The 16,252-nt window shown below is 44.5% G+C and overlaps 1 protein-coding gene across 3 annotated transcripts in view; it reads right to left on the minus strand.

Moving 5' to 3' along the window:
- Positions 1–5,823: 5,823 nt before the first annotated feature.
- Positions 5,824–16,252, minus strand: part of C7H1orf112 (chromosome 7 C1orf112 homolog) — a 414,829-nt gene continuing 404,400 nt past the window's right edge. For all 3 annotated transcript variants that reach the window (XM_040359710.1, XM_040359708.1, XM_040359709.1), the window contains one exon: positions 5,824–7,009. The gene's annotated coding sequence lies outside the window, so the exon portion shown is untranslated. The remainder of the gene's footprint in view (positions 7,010–16,252) is intronic.

Genomic DNA, 16,252 nt, shown 5'->3' on the forward strand with positions numbered 1-16,252 from the left:
CGTCTGGCAGAACGTTAATGATCAACAGGATTATTTCTAACGCCTAGGATGCATTCATATACGCTCAATTAATTTTTTGGACTGTATGACACTTTTTTCAACTATTTGAACTTCGTCTCACAAACGGACTAATTATCACAAATTGTGGAATTATTTGGAATTATCTATCATTTTTCACATACGGTTTATCACTAATTATTACTATATTTTAGATTTATAATTTACACACAGCGCAACACTTATTTTTTCCTTTGATGTTGATTTATTACCTCTATTGGTTAGACGTTGGTATAGAGGTTTAATGCAAGTAATAAACTTGTCCTCTAATTGGAATTTTTAGAGAACTCATTAAAAGGTATGACCACTCAAACCTATTTAGTTCAACACAAAGGATGCATTTGCCCAGTCTTCGCCCCCCCCCCTCCAGCGGCATCTCTCCCGGGGGTTACTTCCGGGTATTGCGGCTCTGCGATACCTGGAAGTAACCCCCGGGAGAGATGTCGCCGCAGGAGGGGGGGGGACGAAGACTGCTGCGGGGGCTTCGATGTAAGGTAATTCATAATGAGCTAGTATGCTATGCATACTAGTTCATTATACCTTTGTCTTGCAGGTTTTTTTTTTTTTTTTACGTCACTCCAGTGCATGCGCGCGGGAGCCGCCGGTAACGGCACGCTCACTGAAGCAACGGCACATATGTGCCATTGCTTCAGTTTGCCCCAGTGCCGATGACATCTTTCTTTGTTTTTATCATTCTTATGTTTTACACCAATATACAACTGCTTTTTGAGTATAAATCACGGAACACTTCCCTTCCAGATGGAATGACAATTGCTTTATGCAAGAGTTCGTTTTTGTCTCATATGTTGTTTTACCATATAACAATACATCATGTTACATCTCAGGATGAGGTTACTGCTTTGTGTTAGTTGTATATCAGTACACGTTCCCCCCCCCCCCGTTACACTATGTAACCTGTTGAAGCACAAAAATTAGACCAATTTGACCTTTTGGAATTGTCACTACGTACCTCATGTAACTGCTATTATTGTTTAATTATGTTAATTCTAGTGTAAGTTAATTCTGATCTTTCAATAAAATAAGAACTAAAAATAAAATAACGTGGTTGCATAAGCGAGACGCTGAGCCAGCTGCTCTCGCCTACTGACAGTCACCAGCTCTCTGCTTGCGGAGCAATCAGCGATGTTCGATCGCTCTGTTCTCAGTGTTAGAGCCGGCAGGGGATCAATGCTGCATCCACCTAGGTAAGCATGATTATTGGGAAAAAATAAATTACTATACTTTAAGGATCGGCTGTGCCTTGGAGGACCATACCCAGTCCCTGCTGGATTGTAGAACTGGGGTCAGCCTGTAATGTTGCCCGAAATGCAGTGCACTTCTGAATGGGCTTTTTATTTGGGACTTTTTTGTATTAATGATTATATATGGTTGTGATATATCACAGTTTATTGTTAATATGTATTTAGGAGGTGTGGTGAGATGGGTGGGATGCACAGTTCTAAAAATACTTATTTGGGATTTTTTAAATAAATTATATATGGTTGTGCTATATCACCGTTTATGATTATATGCATTTAGGAGTGTAGTAAAATCATACATTGGTTGTTGGATGCACACTTCTGAATGGACTTTTCATTTGGGACTGACGGTATTAGAATGATATCCCCGTCAAAGTCTTCCCTTCGTCCCATAAAGATAATCACCCCAATATTCCACAAGGGGGAATATTCCTGGAGTCGCCCCAATAAGCCACACATGCCAAGCTTACTGCTGGAACAACACACTTTAATGGTTTCTTCTCAGCTTTTTATACAGTCCAAGACATTAAAGCAACAATGAAATCTCCACCCCCCCCCCCAATCACACACTAAAGCTAATTACTTAAACATTCTAGACAGGTCGGCACCGACCGATAATTATCATGTCTAATCACTGCACATTCCTTAAACAGCATAACAAACCACCTTCACACACTGAGTTTCCTAGGCAGACGTTTCGTCCCTGCATGCAGCTTGACACCTATTAACACCTCTGAGCATCAAAAGGTTTTTAGACAGTGTTATCACACAATTAAAGGCCTTTCAAAAGCTAGCCTTATTTAACATATGAACAGTCTTCACAGAGAGAGATGAGTCACACATGAAAACACCTGTTACCTCTAACCCACAGCATTAAATTAGCAGGGAGAATTAAACTGAGACATATAGGCAAATGCATCACAATGGCCCCCCTTTTTCTCCCTGCTCCGGCAAACCCGGTTGGACCTTTCCTGGTCCAGAGCTTTTAGTCCGAGGTTAACTCCGTTTGGCGTAACTGACCTCCCTTGGCAACTGCTCCCGACTCAGGTATGCCACCGGGTCGTCAGATCATACACCGGTCAGTCCCCAAGTCTTTGTGCGATCTGCAGAGTCACCATAAGTCAGTGTGAAGACGGCGGATGGGTCTGTGCGCCGCCGTCTAGGTGTCCCGCTATGGGAGGGGCAGGTTATGGCTCTGAAGTGACAATCACAGGAGATTCATAAAAATAAAAAGTTATATTTGTTGAAATGCTGTAGCACTGGTGCTCAGAGTCCGGGGGGGGGGGGTCAGTGCCCCATAGGGTCAGCCACCCTCTGCTCCCTCCGCAGCCGCCGGTTCTCCTCTTTGAGCTTCTCCAGCTCCATCTCCAGTTCATGGAGCCTGGGGGGGTCAGCCCGCTGTGACCTCAGGTGGTTGTTCTCCTCCTCCATGCGGCTTATGCACTCCTCCAGCTCTATGTACTCACGGATCAGATCCTGCTTGCTCATGTCCTGCAGGCTCTCCACGTGGTCCTTCATCATCAGGAACTGGGTGGTGGTGTAAGGGGCCACTGGTGGGCCCTTGGCAAACATCTCGGCCCGCATCTGGGACGCCCGCTGCGACTCCCTCTCCTCCAGTCGCTTCTTCTCCTCCCAGGTCAGCTTGTTATACGGCTTCCAGGACCTCTTATTCTTGGGGGGTCGCCGGCGGTGCCTCTTTCTGCCCAGCTCCCTCCAAGGCCCCTCCGGCTCATGGCTGTCACCCATGACCAGCTGACAATGGTGTTCCCTGTTGTCCGTAATAACAGATTGTACCGTGAGGACTTCGTAAAGGGTGTCCAATGGTTCTTCCTGACCCAGCTACTGGAGATCCCAAGCCGAGTCTACACAATGGGCTGCTGCTGGTGGGCGGTACCCAGGTTGAGACCAATTTGACCTGGTGTTGTCATTCATGGGGCAATTCTGCTTGAAGTGACCCAGCTGTTTGCACCGGAAGCAGCGTTGTTCGTTGTCCTCCTGGCGTGGATAGCGAGGGCTAGATGTCACCGGTCAGTTAGAAGGTTGGTATCTAGCGGCTGGTGGGTGTGAGGGCACCGTTGGTCGTGGAGGTTGCACCTGTGGTGTGACCTGGTTTGTCTTGCGAGTATCCGCATATTCATCCGCCAACTTAGCGGCCTCTGGTAGAGTCATGGGCCTGCGATCTCTCACCCAGTCTTTGACGTCCGTCTGGATGTGATTGTAAAATTGCTCCAGGAGCATTAGTTGCAAAATGTCCTCTGCGGTGGTGGCCTAGCTGCTGTTAACCCAGTTAGAGGCCGACAGGGATAACTGGCATGCCCATTCCGCGTAAGAGTCTTTTGTGGTTTTGCGTGAGTCCCTGAACTTCTGTGGGGTTACTGCATAACGAGCCAGGAGCACTTCTTTAACCCGGGCGTAGCTATGGATATCCTGATCTGGCACGGTCCGGAAAGCATCAGAAGCTTTGCCTGACAGTTTGCCTGACAATATTGCAACCCACTCTCCTCTAGCTATTCGGTGCAGGTTACATTGTCTCTCAAAATTTGCCAGGTAGTTATCAATTTCACAGTCCTTTTCATCAAAAGCTTTAAAAGCGCTAAACGGAATCTTCCTTGCGTCTGCTGTGCTGTACTCACTGTTTGGAGAATGTGCGGCTGCTTGTTGGACTGCTGCCAGTTTTAACTGTAGTTCTGCGTCTCTTATTTGTTTAGCCTCCTGTAGTTCTGCGTCTCTTATTTGTTTAGCCTCCTCCGCTAACAGGTCCATCACTTTCAGCACCACATCCGCCGTTGGGTTCGGACCGAACCATGCTAGCTTCTCTCTCATTAGCTTGTTGGCTGGTGATTCCTCTTCCTGAATCACTGGTGTCTCCATCTCTTGTACTGCTGGCGTTGCTGCAACCAAGTTCTCCTGGTCTAGCTCCATTAATTCTGCTATGATGACCCGCTTGGTTTTGTTGCTAGCAATCCTTCCACGAACTTCCAGTAGTTCTTCCAGTGTCTGCTTGGAATCCGGGTGTAAAGGGGAATAGAAGGGAAAATCCCGCCGCTGCCAACCATTTGTGACGGTATTAGAATGATATCCCCGTCAAAGTCTTCCCTTCTTCCCATAAAGATAATCACCCCAATATTCCACAAGGGGGAATATTCCTGGAGTCGCCCCAATAAGCCACACATGCCAAGCTTACTGCTGGAACAACACACTTTAATGGTTTTCTTCTCAGCTTTTTATACAGTCCAAGACATTAAAGCAACAATGAAATCTCCACCCCCCCCCCCTAATCACACACTAAGGCTAATTACTTAAACATTCTAGACAGGTCGGCACCGACCGATAATTATCATGTCTAATCACTGCACATTCCTTAAACAGCATAACAACAAACCACCTTCACACACTGAGTTTCCTAGGCAGATGTTTCGTCCCTGCATGCAGCTTGACACCCATGAAAACACCTGTTACCTCTAACCCACAGCATTAAATTAGCAGGGAGAATTAAACTGAGACATATAGGCAAATGCATCACAGGGACATTTTTGGATACATGACTATATGGATGTGCTACATCACTGTTGATGTTAATATGCATTTAGGAGTGTGGTGAAATCACTTAATGATGTTTTAGCAGCAAACTTTTGGTGTATTGATTTATTTGTAGTGCATATTTGGTCTGGAAATTGACTGCGCTGATTGCTTGGGGATTCAAGGCCTCAAGTAATCTCAAGACCCAAACAGCTGGGTGACTGGGAGGGTTGGATGGCTGGAGGTAGTCACTGTAGATGAGCAGCATAAACGGACCAAAGATCAGTTACAAGTGGCTGTTTGCAATGCAGGAGTAAGGGAGATGCTTCTTCAAAGACCTTATGGCAGGAGAAAATGGAGTGCATGACACTCAACCCAGGAAATTGTGTCAGTACTTCCTCAGCATCAACTCGTTCTGCACAAGGAACTGTTGGAAAGCAGGAATTTTGTAAGGCTTCCAGCAAATTAGGATGCTTTCGGTATGCAGCACATTCAGTCTACTCACAAAAAGAGTCATCAAAGACATAGCAAGCACTTAGCCAATGCCAATGCCTAGATCTGGAAAGAACTCTGTGGTGAAACTTGTTAAAAGAATGCAGCCTGGAATGTTCCTTCCATGAAACCCAGTGCTTGAAGAGCAGTATAATCGAGACATGGCACTCCAAAAGCAAGATGGAGGATGGCCATGCTAGAAAGCTACACTTGAAGAGACCAACAGTAAGGCAGAGCAGAGTCTCGACTGGAGAAAAAATTATGCTTTGAAATTGGATTACATTTTTCCCAGGAGAGATGAAGAAAAGACATCCATCGTCTTAAAGCACTAGCAAAAACTTCTGGCAGTAGGAGGGTTTATCATGGGTTGGTCTACAGTATTTAGTTTGCCAGTGCTTAAAAGTGCAGATAAAAGTATAACCCAAAGATGAAAGACTCCTGTGTCCCTCAACTGACAAGAAAGGACAGAAGACAATATTTAAATGAAAACCATGTGTTTATGAAAGAAATTATTTTATTTACTTGAAATGGCAAATAGTAAAAATTTACAACAGTTAAGAAATTATATATATATACACACACACACACGTTATTAAACTGGAATATGTTTCTGTTAAAAAAAAAAACTGGAATATGTACTAAATTTATTTAAAATGCATCTTTGGAATGGACTTGGATGGTGCTGCCATAAACACATTGTGACCTCCTCCATCCTTTCACCAGCAGCACATGTAAATAGTATACAATCATTCATCCAACAAATTACTTGCTTTCAAGAGTTTACAACAAAATACCATTTTTCTCTCAGTATAAGTTTACTATAAAGGACAACTCCATTCTAAAACATTTAAGTCTGTCATTCCTCCCCTAAAAATAAAATGCATTTGACTAGCTTGTTTTTGACTTCAGTTCTTCCCTTGTCACTAACCCACATGTAAATAACCAAAATCGGAACTCTTGATTGGTTCTTCATACCTGATCTGATATGGTTCGGCAGTTATTGAAGATATCGGATCATCCAGAGAGGAATAGAAAACTATACATCTTTCCCTAACTACAGGTTTCATGTAACTGTCAAGAAGTCCTAGGAGTTGCAAAGTCCAAATGAAAAGCACTCACTGTTCTACGTGTAACTGATACACCCACTGGAACACACAATTTATCACAGAGGCGAGCCAGGGCTAGCACTCAGGTTCTAGGAGTTATTGTATATATTTCAAGGCAAAATGAAAAAAAAAAGTTCTCACTAACTGCAAATTAACTGAATGTTATGGGCAATAGTGTCTATGCTATCAAACCAGCAAATGTACTGGATTGCTGTCATACAATATAAACACTGCACCTCTCCCTGGTGCTCAGCATAGCCATTATTCCTAGCTGCAACACTAAACACAATCACAAGTATGTAATTGTAGGGCACCACAAAATATTCCAGATTCACATGTCCGAACCTATGGTATAATTTCCATGTCTTCGTGAGAGGCACAGGGGAAGTTGAGCAGCACATCTGCAATGTATTAAGCCACTTTCCATGTCTTGTAACATTTCTTGCATTCACCAGACAGGACATTCTTCTTTACAGTACAGTTTTTTCCTAAGATTTGCTTAGTGTGCACACAGATGGATATTTATAGCCTTTCTGACACCACGCTATGGTTTCTGATGCTCCATTGTATTGAAACCTGCAAAAAATAAACAAGTTCGTAACCTGTTCAGAACTTTCAAATGTACCTGTATTTATGAAGAAAATATCCTTTAACCACTTCCCTACCGAGTCATAGTAAAATGACGTTGGCGGTAAACACACAGATCCATGTCCTCTGAGCGGTGAGGAGACCGATGTGTGTTCCCAGTACAGAGGAACACACATCGATCTCCTCCCCTTGTGAGTCCCGCTCCCCCTACAGTTAGAACACACTTTAGGGGAACATATTTAACCCCTTCAGCGCCCCCTAGTGTTAACCCCTTCCCTGCCAGTCACATTTACACAGTAATCAGTGCAGTTTTATAGCACTAATCGCTGTGTAAATGGTCCCAAAAATGTGTAAAAAAAGTGTCGGATATGTCCGCCGCAATTTCACTAAAAATCGCAGATCGCCGCCATTACTAGTAAAAAAAATTAAAATAAATAAAAATGCCATAATTTTATTCATTATTTTGTAGACGCTAGAACTTTTGCGCAAACCGATCAAATACGTTTATTGCGATTTTTTCTTACCAAAAATATGTAGAAGAATACGTATCGGTCTAAACTGAAAAAAAATTTTTTTGGAGCAACGTCGCACGACCGCGCAATTGTCATTTAAAGTGCGACAGCGCTGAAAACTAAAAATTGGTCTGGGCAGGAAGGGGGTGAAAATGCCCTGTATGGAAGTGGTTAAAAGAGATTGGTAGAAAAAGTTTAGTGTCTGTTTTGTATTTTGGATTGTTAATACTTGGCTGCACCATCCATTTATATATTTCTACATCCTGCATCATTTTTCTCTGCATGTAGGCTTAGGAATATTATCACAATAACTTTAGACTAAGTAGGATAGTTAGATGTCCTTGTAGTAATATTCTGGACAGGTTGGAAAAAATAAAGCAGCTAGATAGTCAAAGTGTAGAAGAAAACGCAAAATGGAAGTAATGTTTTAAAAAAAAAAAAAATTTAGATAAGAGAAGGGAACAGTAGCTCTTTTTAATTTTTCCGTCTGTATTCCAAGAGATTTTTTTCCTAACTTCCTGCAGAGGGGAGACAACAGGATGTGGGAGCATCTCTCTCCTAAGTGGGGGTAAATACACCCTAAGACAATTGTCACCAGATAGGTGTCCCCAGTGGAGGATCTCCTCTTACCGCAACCCCTTGAACACCAAAAGAACAAGAGGATGAGTAACAACCCCATTCAATTTAACACCTCTGGTGGTGGACAGAGGGACAATGCAGGATACCTGCCTAACCTTGACCCAGAATATGGTTCTTACAATCTTCTGACACACCCTGGTTAGGACAGAAAACCAAGAAGGGATCTGGAGGAACTTCCACAAAAGCTGCTAATCAGCCATGGAAGGAGGATCTATTTCAAGATGATCATATCCCACTGAGACCTCTGAACATTACCTATCACCAACAGGGGTAACTGTGTCCTGCCTGCTGATGTACCATGGTAACACAGAGTCCCCAGTGATTATTACTTCCCTCCATTCAGGAGATGAGGAGCACCCAGGTGTGCTGACCTCATCCTTTGGTATGGAGACTACTGGTTCAAGCCAGGCAATATATTGTCTCAAAGGAAGACAGTATAGTTGAGAGTACACGGTCATCTAGCATAGGGACCAAACCACTGAGTCCAGGTCAGAAGGTCGACTCCGAGGCATCCCTTAAATAGAGGACCAACTTAAACCCCATGTAAGGGACACCATACCGAGTAGAGTCCCCCCCCCCCCCCAAGGCAGGAGAAAAGATCACCCTATACACACACCAGTAGACTGATGGGTCATGCCAGGATCTTCTAGGTTTATGGAGACCATCTGAATGGCCTGCCATGAATCCAGGCTTTCAGGTATAGATAGAAAGATGGTCATTCTAGCACTGCATTGTGTGTGATATATTTATGTTTTATATTGTTTCCTGCAAGCGTGACTTATTTTTTATTTTTATAGATAGGAAGCCTAAACAGGACCAAAAGCCAATAAAAGAAGGGAAGTCTATCACAGAAGGATATTTCCTCAACACCTTATAAACCCCAAAATGGGAAAATGGGGTGGGGGGATGTCTTTATGAGTTAAAGTGTTTGTAAACTTAAAAATACAATGCAATACATCTGTCTCCAAGGATTTTATATGTGATTTTTATATAAATTGGTTATTTGTGCTTGTACTCTCTTTATTACAGATTGTTAACCACTTCCGGACCGCCCACTGCACATATAGTGCAGCAGGGCGGCCCGGCTGCACAAAACATATCCGTACGTTGTGCGTGCCTGTGGCGATCAGTTTAGTTACAGAACTGAATAGTCTACAGGTCCAGGCCAATGATTTATGGCCTGGACATGCTGATCGGTTCTGGCTAATGACAGAACGTCCTATGCCTGTGCAATGTAAACATAGGCACAGGAAATTATGTCATCTCCCCTCCTGGAGCCTTTTCGGTTCCAGCATGAAAGGAGAGCGCATCCAACAGTGAGTACACAAGCACTACACTGACACCAGGACACATTTCACCCCCTGATTGCCCGCCCTCAATTAACCCTTTCACTCCCTGTCACAGTGTCACCAAGTTCAGTGTACAGATTTTTTTTTTACTGATCACTGTATTGGTGTCCCTTGTGACGCTTAAAGTGGAGGTTCACCCTAAAAAACAACTTTCTACCATGCCATCCAGCATACTAGCGTCAGCTACAGTATGCCTTTATTTTTATTTTTTGCGCTGTACTCACAGTTTAATCCATTAGTTTTGTTTCAGACTCCTGCAGGGAAAGACGTTCCTATGAAGAGGGGAACATGATTGACGGCCGGCTATGGTGTGTCACGCGTTCCGAAAATAGCCGGAGTAGGACTCGGCTCTTCACGGCTCCTGCGCACAGACTAGGAGCTGACTGCGCAGGCGCCGTATAGATCCGAGTCCTATCTCAGCTATTTTCGGAACGCGTGACGCACCATTGCCTGCCGTCAATCATGTTCCCCTCTTCATAGGAACGCCTACTGAAACTAAACTAAAGGATTAAACTCTAAATACAGCGCAAAATAAATAAATAAAGGCATACTGTAGCTGACGCTAGTATGCTGTATGGCATGGTAGACAAAGATTTTTTTTTAGGGTGAACCCCTGCTTTAACAGCTCTAGGGGCAGTTTGCGTTAGTCCTGGAAAGGTTTAGGGTATCCCCCCATAGATTACCTCATAAAGGTTTAATCCCTTGATCACCCCAGTTAACCTTTTCACTCCGTGTCAGTGTCATTAGTATAGTGTAATGTTTTTTTTTTTTTCTGATCACTGTGTTCGTGTTACGGGTGACGCTAGTTAGTGTCAGTGTTGTGGTCTTGTATAGCATCAGCGTACCCGACATATTCCCTAATAAAGTTTTAACCCCCTGATCACCCCCCCCCCCCCCAGTTAACCCTTTCACTCCTTGTCAGAGTGTCATTAGGTACAGTGTACAGATCTATTCTCTGATCACTGTATTAGATTCACGAGTGACATAAGTTAGCATCAGCTTTGGTTCGGGTAAGAGTATTCTTACCACCTGGAAGGATCTGTGCCCTAAAGGATCAGGTGCACCAGACAAGCCTCCATTCTGCTCTGTAGGAGTCTTCTAGGGAGGATGGTATCCTCCGAGGCAGTGCCCTATGCCCAGTTCCATTTCAGGCCTTTACAAGACATCTTGTTGGCTTGGAACAGAAGAGGACAAGCCCTGGATTATCCAATGTTCTTATCTCCTCGGGCATGCTTAAGCCTAAACGGGTGGTTGTAGGATCAGAAGCTGCGAAAGGGAAATTCCTTCCTCCCTGGTAACTTGGAGAGTACCGACGACAGATGCCAGTCTCTCAGGCTTGGGAGCGACCCTAGAAGGGCTCACAGCTCAGGGGAAATGGTCAGGGACATAGCAGATCCTGCCCATCAACATCCTGGAATTACGGGCAGCAAGTCTGGCCCTACACTCCTGGAGCTTCAGGACTGTCCTATAAGGGTTCAGTCCGACAATGCCACTGCAGTGTCCTATATAAACCACCAAGGCGATACCAGCAGTCGTTCAGCTCTGAAGGAGGTGATCCACATACTAGCCTGGGCAGAGGGACATGTGCCGATCCTATTGGCAGTCCATATCCCGGAAGTGGAGAATTGGAAGGCAGATTATCTCAGCCATCAGCAGATCTGCCTAGGGGAATGGTCCCTACACCCAGGGGTGTTCCAGGAAGTTTACCAACATTGGGGATGGCCAGAGGTCGACCTACTGGCATCCAGGTTCAACAACAAGCTACAGCAGTTTGTGTCCCGAACAAGAGATCCTCTGGCAGCTCCATGGAGCCAGTACTCCCTGGTTTATGATTTTACTCCGATACCTCTCCTTCCACATTTGTTGCACAGGATTCGGAGAGAGGGTGTTCCAGTCATTTTGGGGGCACCAGCCTGGCCCAGAAGGCCCTGGTTCCTGGAGATTGTGAGACTGACAATAGACGGGCCATGGATGCTTCCATGTTGCCCCGATTTACTGTCTCAAGGTCCTATATTCCACCGCCAATTTACAGTCTTTAAAATTTGATGGAATGGCTATTGAAGCCAGGGTTTTAAAGGACAGTGGCAACTCAGGACCAGTGGTTTCTACCTCAGTGAATGCTAGAAAAGCTCTCAATAGGAAAATCATAAGGTCTGGAAGACTGGTACTGCTTGGTGTGAAGCCAAAAAATGGCATCCTCGGAAATATATGATTGGGAGAATTCTCTTTTCTTACGGTCAGCTGTGGAAATCAGATTGGCTTTGAGTACAGAGGTCAAGTTTCGGCCCTATCAGTATACTTCCAAAGGCCTTTAGCCTCCCATTCACTGGTCTGAACCTTTACGCAGGGGACAACTCGCTTGTTTCCCCCCATTAGGTCACCTATGTGTCCTTGGGACTTGAACTTGGTGCTGCCTTTGTTACAGAAGCAATCATTTGAACCTATTGAGAAAATTCTATTAGACTTGCTGTCATGCAAGCTAGACTTCCTGATGGCCATCACCTCAGCTAGAAGGGTGTCAGAGTTGGCGGCCCTTTCATGCAGGGAACCATACTTGATCCTTCACCAAGACAGGGTCGTTTTATGACCTGTTCCATCCTTTCTGCCAAAGGTGGCGTCAGCCTTTCATTTAAATCAGGACATTATTTTGTCTTCTTTCTTCTCTCAGCCTCGTTCGGTGGAAGAGAGACAACTGCATTCTTTGGACGTTGTCTGGGCAGCCAAGGTTTATTTGTCTAGATCTGCGGAGAGCAGACTCCTTTGTTTTACCAAAAGGACCCAAGAAGGGGCAGGCAGCTTCCAAGGCTTCCATTGCCAATGGGGTCTGTCAAATGATCATTCAGGCCTACGGTCTGAAAAGTAAAGCTCCTCCCTTTAGGGTAAGAGCTCATTCAACCAGGGGTGTAGGAACCTCCTGGGCTTTTCGCCATCAGGTATCTGTGGCTCAGATTTGTAAGGCTGCTACCTGGTCTTCAGTGCATACGTTCACAAATTTTTACCAAGTGGATGTTCGAGCAGCTGAGGATTCGGCTTTCGGCCACAGTGTACTGCGGGCTGCCGTATAAATTCTGATGGCTATTGTTTAGCAGGGTGTTTCCCTTCCCCTCAAGGCCATTGTTCTGGAATGTCCCAGCAGGTAATGAATATTACGGTTATTCCAGAAAGATGCCTGTAGGTTTAGGCATCTTGGTATTGTATTTTTCAGCTGGCGGTCGGTATTTATGTAAAAGTAATCCTCGCCGCTTTTACAAGCAGTGGGAGAGGACGCCTAACGCCACCTTCTATAGTTTTCTCTGTCTCTCCTGACCCACTAAGGAACCCGAGAATGCAGCCGGTGGTTTTACAAGCTGACCAGAACGGCTCCAATCAGCTACGAGCATTTCATGACTTTGGTTTCGCCGGATATAAACAGTGCCACTGGGAAGCATCTTATCACACCGATCTTGGTGTGGTCAGATGCTTTAAGGGCAGAGTTGAGATCTAGAGTCAAATAGACCCTACATAAAAAAAAAGAAAAAAAAAGAAGGAGTACCTGTCACTACCTATTGGTATCATAGGTGATATTTACATTCCCTGTGATAACAATAAAAAAAGCAAAAGAAATAATAAAATAATAAAAAATTAAAGCGCCCCTGTCCCCCCATGCTTGCGCAAAAGCGAACTCAAGCATCAGTGTCGTGTCGAGGGCAGTAATTCTAGCAGTAGACCTCCTCTGTAAATCTAAAGTTGTAACCTGTAAAGGCTTTTAAAAATGTATGTAGTTTGTTGCCGCTGCACAGGCGTGCGCAATTTTAAAACAGGTTGTGTTTGGCATCTATGTGCGTGGCATACCATCGAACACCATTGAATACTGTTCATCATGCTAGCACTCGCTGAGTGCTTTGTTTTGTAAGTGCATCTTTGCTTCTTTTAAAATAAATGCTTTTTAATTTCGGAGAGCACTGTGCTATATCATTTATCGTTACATGCCATATACTTCACTGAGAGATTATCATCGTTTGTGACACCGCCATCAATGCCATAAGGATCTGGATCCATTTTTACCCATTATACCCTGAGGGGTTTGCTGTATTGACCCTTTCATAGCAGGGTCCATTCTGTGAGGTGAGTGGCCAATTGATCTTTTGGTGGAGATGATTTCACATTGCACAAGGATTTCTGCATGTTCTGCTGTGCACATTAAAGATCCCACAGATGGTGTTTTTATTGTTCATATTTGGACTTTTTGTATAGCGCTGCACCACCTTTTTTATATTTATCTGAGGGATTTGAGATTTGACCCTGGTGTTCAGCAGCTTTTATTTGGGTTTTGCATTTTGCGCAGATTTACTTTCTTTATACATCGTATTTTCCGCCTTATAGTGCGAATATACGACAGGCACCACCCCCCACCGCCGCTGATACCGCCCCCGCATATTGCGGGGCGGCATCAAGGCAAGAAAAAAGACCCCCTCTGCAAGTCCCAACTCCCACACAACTGTCCCCAGCTACAGACCCCCAGGCAGACCTGTAGTGAAAAAAGCATCAGCGTGACCTGGCCCGGGGAGGGCGGGACTAGCGTCCCATAAGTGGCCAGTGATTGGCTGCACTCTAAGCAACTGACAGACGCTCCGCCTACCCTCCTCCGTGGCTCAGCTCAGAAGTCCTCACCGCGCTGTCTACTGTTAGTGTCTAGTAAACACAGAAGCCTCAGGTTCTGTGCTTTCTAGCTCTGAATGCATCTGTCCCCCTGGCTTCAACAGAATCTCTGAGCTGCTGCATTGAAACCATGGAGACAGTTGCCCAGCGCTGTATGATGGTAGGCAGGAGGTGGGGGTGGGGCATTACATGCTGAGCTTCAGATGTCCGGATGGCGACCCCCATGCCTGATGATCCCATGGCTGCCACTGGCAAGTGAAAAGAGTTGCAGTCACAAGTGCTGTACACTGCGTGGGTAAAGCCAAAAAGAAGGGGGTTATGGATGGGTGGGTTTGCAAATGTGAGTTATGGACAGGGGGTCAATGGTCAGTCTGCGTTTATCGTTTATGGCAATGGTCAGTCTGCGTTTATGGCAATGGTCAGTCTGCGGTTCATGGGCTCTTGGAAAGTATTTTATTACACCATTTGGTTCAGAATATTTTTTTTCTTGATTTCCTCCTCTAAAACCTAGGTGCGTCTTATGGTCAGGTGCGTCTTATGGAGCGAAAAATACGGTATGTATGCGGCATAAGATCATATTTTACCAAATATTTGGGCAATATAGTGTGTTATTGTGCATTAGAAATGCAAAAAAGTGTTTTCCCCCAAAAACAATTGTTTGGAAAATCGCTGTGCAGAATTTGAGAAAAAAAAAAATGCTAAACCCACCATTTTAATTTTTAGGGCCTCTGCATTAACCACTTAAGCCCCGGACCTTTACGCAGCTAAATGCCCAGGCCAGGTTTTGCGATTCGGCACTGCGTCGCTTTAACAGACAATTGCGCGGTCGTGCGACGTGGCTCCCAAACAAAATTGGCGTCCTTTTTTCCCCCAAATAGAGCTTTCTTTTGGTGGTATTTGATCACCTCTGCGGTTTTTATTTTTTGCGCTATAAACAAAAATAGAGCGACAATTCTGAAAAAAATTCAATATTTTTTACTTTTTGCTGTAATAAATATCCCCCAAAAACATATATAATTTTTTTTCCCTCAGTTTAGGCCGATACGTATTCTTCTACCTATTTTTGGTAAAAAAAAAATCGCAATAAGAGTTTATCGATTGGTTTGCGCCAAATTTATAGCGTTTACAAAATAGGGGATATTTTTATTGCATTTTTATTCATTTTTTTTTTTTACTACTAATGGCGTCGATCAGCAATTTTTTTCGTGACTGCGACATTATGGCGGACACTTCGGACACATTTTTGGGACAATTGTCATTTTCACAGCAAAAAATGCATTTAAATTGCATTCTTTATTGTGAAAATGACAGTTGCAGTTTGGGAGTTAACCACAGGGGGCGCTGAACGTGTTAGGCTTCACCTAGTGTGTGTTTACAACAGTAGGGGGGTGTGGCTGTAGGTCTGATGTCATCGATTGTGTCTCCCCTATTAAGGGGATGACACGATCGATGCGCCGCCACAGTGAAGCACGGGGAAGCCGTGTTTACATACGGCTCTCCCCGTTCTTCAGCTCCGGGGAGCGATCGCGACGGAGCGGCTATAAACGAATGGCCGCGCCGTTGTCCCGGATCGCTCCCCGAGGTAAGCCGCCCGCCGTGGAGGGGGTCCCGATCGGACCACAGACCCGCGGAAAGGCAAGGACGTATATATATATACGCCCACCTGCCTGTCCGTGCCATTTTGCGGACGTAAATAGTCGTGCGGCGGGCGTTAAGTGGTTAAATTTTTCCAAATTGTAGTAATGTGTGGCATAAGCTTCTAATGTTGGACAAAAAATGCCAGGACAGTTCAAAACCCCACCAAGTGACCCGTTTCTGGAAAGTAGACACCCCAAGCTATTTGCTGAGAGGCATGTTGAGCCCATGACATTTTTTATATTTTGCCACAAGTTTCAGGAAATGCATGGAATGCAATTTTGATGCTTTTCCCGATTACGGGAATACCACGAGCGAGACTTTTTGGGATATATGTGAGGAATACAGCGCAGGTCTATGAATATAATTAATAATGACGTGATGTCAAAATAAATTATGTGTGTGGCTGCTGCAGCAAAAAAATGTTAGATGAACAAATGATATAGAATGTAAAGAAG

The sequence above is a fragment of the Rana temporaria genome, chromosome 7, assembly GCF_905171775.1.
Source record: "Rana temporaria chromosome 7, aRanTem1.1, whole genome shotgun sequence".
In the NCBI taxonomy this organism is placed as follows: Eukaryota; Metazoa; Chordata; class Amphibia; order Anura; family Ranidae; genus Rana; species Rana temporaria.